Source organism: Oncorhynchus mykiss, chromosome 3 (genome assembly GCF_057628025.1).
Source record: "Oncorhynchus mykiss isolate SJ-2025 chromosome 3, ASM5762802v1, whole genome shotgun sequence".
NCBI lineage: Eukaryota > Metazoa > Chordata > Actinopteri > Salmoniformes > Salmonidae > Oncorhynchus > Oncorhynchus mykiss.
This window is the reverse complement of record NC_143024.1, coordinates 91734757-91744191: the sequence shown is the minus strand read 5'-3', so window position 1 is coordinate 91744191 and position 9435 is coordinate 91734757.

Here is a 9435-nt window from a genome sequence, read left to right as displayed (position 1 = left end):
AGATACAATCTTTTCATGAGCGGCATGATTTTCCATGTTTGAAGCAGGCCTGTAGGCCTATTTGTTTGGCAAGACAGCTGCGCATGGCTGTATCTCACTGTAGTGGGCTGTAGGCTGTATCTCACTGTAGTAGGCTGTATCTCACTGTAGTAGGCTGTATCTCACTGTAGTAGGCTGTATCTCACTGTAGTAGGCTGTATCTCACTGTAGTGGGCTGTAGGCTGTATCTCACTGTAGTAGGCTGTAGGCTGTATCTCACTGTAGTAGGCTGTATCTCACTGTAGTGGGCTGTAGGCTGTATCTCACTGTTGTAGGCTGTATCTCACTGTAGTAGGCTGTATCTCACTGTAGTGGGCTGTATCTCACTGTAGTAGGCTGTAGGCTGTATCTTACTGTAGTGGGCTGTAGGCTGTTTCTCACTGTAGTGGGCTGTAGGCTGTATCTCACTGTAGTAGGCTGTATCTCACTGTAGTAGGCTGTATCTCACTGTAGTAGGCTGTATCTCACTGTAGTAGGCTGTAGGCTGTATCTCACTGTAGTAGGCTGTAGGCTGTAGGCTGTATCTCACTGTAGTAGGCTGTATCTCACTGTAGTAGGCTGTATCTCACTGTAGTAGGCTGTAGGCTGTATCTCACTGTAGTAGGCTGTATCTCACTGTAGTAGGCTGTATATCACTGTAGTAGGCTGTATCTCACTGTAGTAGGCTGTATCTCACTGTAGTGGGCTGTAGGTTGTATCTCACTGTAGTGAGATGCAGGGGCGGAGAACAGGCGGAGGAGACCTGAGCGTCTCGTCGTTATTTACAGATCTCTGTTACACTCAGAATGCAGCAGGCCAGAGGCAAGGATCCTGGATAGCAAGTCGGCTAATTAGCTAGCAAGCTCTCTTACTTGTTTAGTTGAAAGCCCTCTCGCAATTCGACAATAAATTAAACTCACCCCGATATTATGCCAATAACAACTAACCTGTGTGAACATGGCTGAGATGTTACAGGCTAATACCAAAACAGCAACAAAAAAATGTGTTTGGTAAATGAACATCCCAGTACTGCCTTTACTCTTTTCCATTGCAATCAATCGATGTTAAACATGAACCAAAATTCAACATTGCTACGTACTCAGAGATCTGAAAATTCTTACTGGGTTCCAGGTAACTTTCCCCATTGTTACCACAGAAACACCAGTTCGATGATTCATAGAAAAAAAAAGGGAACTAAGGAGGACATACGCAGGAGATCCGGGAATCATCCAAACAGGATTTCTGGAAAACCCTGCAGATTATTTTTTTTTAGAAACCCTAGTTTCAGACCAAGTAAACGTTGTTTTCTTTCTCAAATCACTTTGTTTACATTTCTGTTTGTTTACTAAGAGGCGATGTTGACTGTCCAGCTGGTTGGCCTTGGCAACATCTCCCTCACCTCTAGTCTCACACTTTTATGATTAACATTTGGATGTAATAAATGTATCACTAGTCACTTTATACAATGCCACTTAATATAATGTTCGCGTTCCTACTGTACTCTATATCATCTACTTCATCTTTATGTAATACATGTATCACTAGCCACTTTAAACTATGCCACTTTGTTTACATACCCTACATTACTCATCTCATATGTATATACTGTACTCTATACCATCTACTGCATCTTGCCTATGCCGCTCTATACCATCACTCATTCATATATTTTTATGTACATATTATTATTTGTTCCTTTACACTTGTGTGTATAATGTAGTTGTAGTGAAATTGTTAGATTACTTGTTAGATATTACTACACTGTCGGAACTAGAAGCACAAGCATTTCACTACACTGTGTATGTGATGTCGTGGTAATTTCCTGTAGTACTAAGTAAAAGGAGAGTTTACAAACCACACACAAGTCAGAGTTATACTTTAAACTTCATCTTTTAATAATATGAGCTTCACCATAGCCCTGTGACTCTCAGATCAATTCAGTGTCTATAAATGAATTCTCTGAGAGTGCTTACAAAATAATACTTAATCTTTTATAGCCAAGATACACCCCTCTCAACTCACATGACGAACCACAGATCTCAGGAACTTCACAAAGACCTTTTACTTGAAAGAGGATTATCCCATAGCCAGATAGCATTGGCTATAAATTATCGTTCAGTTTGGTCTCCTAAGACGAGGTTCTACTTCTCGTTCTTGGTACTTCCTATTACCAAAACCATTACCTTATCCAATGGCATATATCAATTGTCGATTCTAGATACTCCCATCTCAAATACAACCCACCCCTGGACAAGCTCTCTGAGAGGAGTGAGCCTCTAGGTCATATACTAGGTCAAGACAAGTTTCAACATCAGAGGGGACATACAATGGTTCCAGATACTGCCATACTCCTCCCCCCAATGGGAAAAGGACGAAGTGACTGGAGTACAGACATTGTGGAGCCCTTCACAAGGTTTAACAGATATTCACATATGAAGATGACTCCTGACCTCTCCCCTCTCTGGGCCCAAAGTGACTTTTTACCCACATAAGCATATTATGAAAGTAGATAAATCATCTTATTTATCAATGTTACCTAAATAATTCTGATTCAACTACGACAGTGACCAATAAAATTTGATTTGTCCTCCTCATCCCTACCTATCCACCCACTAGTCTCCTAACCCTGTGAGTTCTACTTGCTGCAGTGATTGATGCTGAACTGCATCAGCTAATTCAGAGAAATCATATCACTCTCTACAGTGTACCCCCCCCCCCCCCCCCCAAACCTCATCCATTGACACTGTAGGCCTCGGTTACATACGATAATCATGCAGATGATTCTGTTTCATTCATCACCAACAAGGTAGATTTAGTATGTAACACTTTGTAAGTCATGTTCCTGTGTGTGAATCATCAGTTGCCTCGGCTCCGGGCTGATATAAAGGGAGAAGAGTTGCTCTGTGCGACCTCATCGTGACTACTTAGTAAATGAGAGTGTGTCCTCTGCGTTTTTTTCAGAGTGAAGAGAATGATGATCCCTAAATCACATTCCAACAGGAATTACCAGCGAGGACAGGATACATTATGACCCCCAGAATGAACTCTGGCCATTTACAGTACCAGTCAAAAGTTTGGACACACCTACTCATTCAACGTTTTTTGAATGAGGGAAGTAGGGTTGGAGAGAGAGAGAGGAGAAGTTGTAGGGAGGGAGGGAGGGATGAGAGCATGGAGAGAAGTTGGAGGGAGGGAGGGATGAGAGCATGGAGAGAAGTTGGAGGGAGGGAGGGATGAGAGCATGGAGAGAAGTTGTAGGGAGGGAGGGATGAGAGCATGGAGAGAAGTTGGAGGGAGGTAGGGATGAGAGGATGGAGGGAGGCCCTCTTTGGCTCTCCTCTCTCATGGGTCTATCCCCTAAGATCAAATGCCAGACCAATCAATCAATCATCCCCAAGCAGACATCCATAGCAGAGCCATTATAGCGTTTACCTCCCCAGGGTCTCTATCAACAAAATAAAAATGAAATGTACTGTCCCCAAACAACCCAACCACCAACTCCATCATCTCTCTCTCCTTCTTTATGATGACGGTGTAATTTTAATATTTGTGTGGTCTGTACAGGGCTGGCTATATTGTGAGACACATGCAGTAAGCAGTGGGGCCCGTGACTACTCCGGGGCCCGTGACTACTCCAAGGCCCGTGGCCCGTGACTACTCCAAGGCCCCGGGCCCGTGACTACTCCAAGGCCCGGGGCCCGTGACTACTCCAAGGCCCCGGGGCCCGTGACTACTACAAGGCCCGGGGCCCGTGACTACTCCAAGGCCTGGGGCCCGTGACTACTCCAAGGCCCCGGGCCCGTGACTACTCCAAGGCCTGGGGCCCGTGACTACTCCAAGGCCCCGGGCCCGTGACTACTCCAAGGCCCGGGGCCCGTGACTACTCCAGGGCCCGTGACTACTCCAAGGCCCGGGGCCCGTGACTACTCCAAGGCCCGGGGCCCGTGACTACTCCAAGGCCCGGGGTCCGTGACTTCTCCAAGGCCCGGGTGTGACATTGTAGCACGAGGAAAGAGTCCGGCTGGTGATTATCCACAATAACACACACTACAATCTAAGAGCTAATTGTGTGTAAACTGACAGTGATTTATCATGCATGCTGACCTCCGCTGCCACTACAAGACACTACAACCACATTCATTTGCATGTTAACAACTATCGCCCCCAACCACTTAGCTCTGTCCCCTATGCCTCCATCTTTTGCTTGACAGGGACACAAAGCAATGTTCTCTGCCTGCCACTCCTTTTGTGTGAGCAGGGGGACGAGGTACCGAAGCAGTGTATCAAGTCCGGAGGTCAAACTATCAATACGTCTCCTAGACACGCCAACACACATCAAGCACTCGCCGCGAGGGAAACCAACGCTTGTCAGAGATTATCACAGTGCGTTTCTGAATATATCTTCCCATTTGCGCCTAGCGTTGGGGAGGCTGACAACAGTTTGTGTCCAATAGGTAGTGTATATTCAGTCTAACACCTGGAGCAACCATTGCTACTCGGAGTCGATCAACGTTATTAAACATCACTGTTTGGCTCACAAAATCTTGTTCAACTCGGGTGAAACGCAAAAGCTGTAAACTCTCAATCGATATCTGAGCTCTGCAAAGAACCCTGTCTCTACCATCTCCTGTGTTTTATTCTTGAAAGGGATACTAGCATGCTAGTAGATACCCATAGACATCCAGTCATTGCGCTAATGCTAGTTAGCATTGGCTCACGAAACTACCTCTGTAACTTCCTTCATACTGGACACAGGGACATAGAAAATGTATCCGCAAGTTCACCTGACTCTGGGGAAGTAGATCCCAAAGTCTCCCTTTCAGCGTCTGCCTTAAATACAGCATAACTATTTTGGCAGGTGGTGTTGTTGCTGATGATTAGGAAACTAGCATCTAGCGCTCAGGGATATCGATTGTGTCTTCGCTGCCAAGACTCCCGGCTCTACTCCTCCGCTGACATAGATATAGAGGAGGGGAGGGGGAGGGGGCAGTGACCTTGAGCCAGGATCCAGGAAGATGATAAATTAGCCACGGGAAGGAAATGAAGTGAAAACAAACCGTGGTTGGAGACGCCTGCCAGGATACGTGCTGATTTTATGTAGTTGTGGGACTGTAGTCCTGGTCATAGGGAGTGAATATGTTTAGTTTTCCCCTGAAACCAGTTTACATCTGAAACAGCAAAACTACAAATTGTTTGTCAGATTCTGAACCACGTTGAGAAAGTGTCACCTGGTTTCTTCAGCAAAAATGAAGAAGCACTTGACGCACTGTCCTTTCCAGTGCTGAGGACTGAACACACACACATACACCCCACCCACACACACACACACACACACACACACACACACACACACACACACACACACACACACACACACACACACACACACCAAACCCCACACACATCCCTTTATCCCTCTCTCTCTTTCCACATAGATTATTTATCCCCTCCATCCCTCAGGGTCAGCTCCCAGTTCCATCACTCTGTCTGGAGTTTTAGCCTCCTCACTGGAGAGAGACGCCCAGCCCAGAGCAGCCAATAAGAGATTTTAAGAAGCCTTACTTTGTAATTTTCTCCCTCCACCCCCCCCCCCTTTCACTAAAGGGAGAGGTGAAAACAAACTCAGGAAGCTAGTGTAGACTAGAGTTAAGACAGCTCAGCGATTAGAGAAAATAATAGTTTCCTGGACAGTGAGTTAAGGAAGGTGGTGCTATGAAAGCCCTGTGGTGACACCGAGTGAGTGTTCTCAGACGACAGGAACCAGTGTTAAGGTTTTCACGACAACGCAGGGGGTTCTGAGACAATAACAACAAACTGGGGTTCAGAGACAATAACAACAAATGGGTTCTGAGACAGTAACAACAAACAGGGGTTCTGAGACAATAACAACAAATGGGTTCTGAGACAGTAACAACAAACAGGGGTTCTGAGACAATAACAACAAACGGGTTCTGAGACAATAACAAACAGGGGTTCTGAGACAATAACAACAAACGGGTTCTGAGACAATAACAACAAACTGGGGTTCTGAGACAATAACAACAAATGGGTTCTGAGACAATAACAACAAACGGGTTCTGAGACAATAACAACAAACGGGTTCTGAGACAATAACAAACAGGGGTTCTGAGACAATAACAACAAACGGGTTCTGAGACAATAACAACAAACTGGGGTTCTGAGACAATAACAACAAACTGGGGTTCTGAGACGATAACAACAAACAGGGTTCTGAGACAATAACAAACAGGGGTTCTGAGACAATAACAACAAACAGGGGTTCTGAGACAATAACAACAAACAAGGGTTCTGAGACAATAACAACAAACGGGTTCTGAGACAATAACAACAAACTGGGGTTCTGAGACAATAACAAACAGGGGTTCTGAGACAATAACAACAAACAGGGGTTCTGAGACAATAACAACAAACAGGGGTTCTGAGACAATAACAACAAACTGGGGTTCTGAGACAATAACAACAAACTGGGGTTCTGAGACAATAACAACATACTGGGTTTCTGAGACAATAACAACAAACTGGGGTTCTGAGACGATAACAACAAACGGGTTCTGAGACAATAACAACAAACGGGTTCTGAGACAATAACAAACAGGGGTTCTGAGACAATAACAACAAACGGGTTCTGAGACAATAACAACAAACGGGTTCTGAGACAATAACAAACAGGGGTTCTGAGACAATAACAACAAACGGGTTCTGAGACAATAACAACAAACTGGGGTTCTGCGACGATAACAACAAACAAGGGTTCTGAGACAATAACAACAAACGGGTTCTGAGACAATAACAACAAACTGGGGTTCTGAGACAATAACAACAAACAGGGGTTCTGAGACAATAACAACATACTGGGTTTCTGAGACAATAACAACAAACTGGGGTTCTGAGACAATAACAACAAACAGGGGTTCTGAGACAATAACAACAAACTGGGGTTCTGAGACAATAACAACAAATGGGTTCTGAGACAATAACAACAAACAAGGGTTCTGGATGTGGATCAACACAGGAGGAGGAGACAGACAGAGAGAGGGAGGGAGGAGACAGAGAGAGAGAGAGAGATATAGAAAGAGAGAAGAGGAGGAGATAGAGATAGGAGAGGGAGGGAGGGAGGTAGGGGGAGGCAGAGGGAGACAGAGAGATATATAGACAGAGAGAAGTGGAGGAGCGAGAGAGAGGAGGAGACAGACAGAGAGGGAGGGAGGAGACAGAGAGAGAGAGAGAGATATAGAAAGAGAGAAGAGGAGGAGATAGAGATAGGAGAGGGAGGGAGGGAGGTAGGGGGAGGCAGAGGGAGACAGAGAGATATATAGACAGAGAGAAGTGGAGGAGCGAGAGAGAGGAGGGGGAGAGAGAGAGGGAGGGAGGTAGGGGGTGACAGAGAGATATATAGACAGAGAAGAGGAGGAGACAGAGAGGGGGGAAGGAGGAGGGGGAGACAGAGATAGGTAGGTGGGAGAGACACAGAGAGATAGGGAGGGAAGAGGGGGAGGGAGGGAGACAGAGTGCACACTCCCGTGTGTGTGTATGTGTGTGTGCAGTATTGCACTCTGCTCCCCATCTCTCTGACTCTCTAAAGAGCCCTTCTGCTCAAGACCACAACAGTTGTTCCTTCTGAGCCCCTCCAGTCCCCCTCCCTCCTCTGTCAGAAGGTCTAAACCTCTGACGTTAGGCTCTTCCCATGGCTGAACAGCAGCAGTTTCAAGACTTGCTGTTGTCCATTGTGACTCGCTGGACGCTGACATCACTGTTCATACTAACAACGTGTTTATTTGGATAATAAGGCAACTTCTGGCACTTCACCCACGGCTCGGACCAAAACTTGGATCACGGTTCCAGGTAGAAACCTTTCCACAGAGGGTTCTACATGAAACCCCAAATAGTTCTACTTGTAATAAAAAACGGCTATATTGGGAACCTAAATGGGTTCTCCTATGGGGACAGCTGAAGAATCCTTTTCAGAACCCTGGTGAGATTGACTCTTTTGAGCAACTCTGTATCTTGGTTGTGTTTGTTACCTCCTGGGGTTGTGTGTTGAGTGTCTCACTCTGTCTCTCTCTCTCTGTCTCTCTCTCTGTCTCTCTGTCTCTCTCTGTCTCTCTCTCTGTATCTCTGTCTCTCTCTCTCTGTCTCTCTGTCTGTCTCTCTCTCTCTGTCTCTCTCTGTCTCTGTCTCTGTCTCTCTCTCTCTCTCTCTGTCTCTCTCTCTGTCTCTCTGTCTCTCTCTGTCTCTCTGTCTCTCTCTCTGTCTCTCTGTCTCTCTGTCTCTCTCTGTCTCTCTGTCTCTCTCTGTCTCTCTGTCTCTCTCTGTCTCTCTGTCTCTCTGTCTCTCTGTCTCTCTCTGTCTCTCTCTGTCTCTCTCTGTCTCTCTCTCTCTGTCTCTCTCTCTCTCTCTGTCTTTCTCTGTCTCTGCGGGTTTCAGACCCGACTAGACGCTACCCGCTGCCTGGTTAAGGCAGTGATTAATTGAGCAGGTCTGGCAGTCCTGAAGCTCCCTGCATGGTTCATTTGTTATGCATTTTATACCTTCATAATCCATCTTAGAATTTCATCAAATATTTCATCGTCCTTTTGTATGAGGAGACATTTTCTTCTCCACAGAAGTGATGAATAGGTTTATGTCAGTGCTGTTGTCAGAAATATGCCCGGCACAGTTAGTGGGATCTGGGAAGACTTGCCACTGACTAGCACCAAATCCAACAATTTCTTTGTTTACTATAATGTTTGGGCATTTATCTACTTTGTATTAAATGATGTTCTTTTAAACAAGTGTAATTCTGGAGCCATTGTCCTGTTGGGATGAGTTGAAAGTTACCTGGTGTTACATAGAGTTTTACTGATACAGCCAACATTACCATATATTTTCAGTGTAGACTATGTAGCCTAGAGATCAAGTAAACTAAGTGTCTTCATTTGACTCATTAGTACCGTTTTTCAGTTGCTGGTGTTTGAATATCATTTCACAGTCCTCCACCGGTGGACCCTACCAGCAGATGGCAGTAGAGCCCCATGGATCGCCAGCCAGTGGCTGAGTCACACAGAGTTTACCATCTGTTGCCTTGCATGGGGTACTGGGAGCCTTCAGACAGAGTGTGTGAACCTAAATCATGTTACCCAGTGTCTCTTCCCCTCTCTTCCCAGCCAAGCTCACTCACATCAGCTGATAACAACACGAGGGAGAGGGCGGCGGGGGGAGTGAGTGGAACAGAGTCTGTTAGCTAGGGTTACCTTCAGAGAGGCTTGCTATGGGATGTGTTAACAATCGGGGATGACAGTGTTGGTGAATGTCAGAGGGACAGAGAGATATGACGGAGTTATTACTGGGACTGGAGACACTGGAAATATTATGGAGACTGTGGGGACTGGAGACTGTGGGGACAGGAGACTGTGGGGA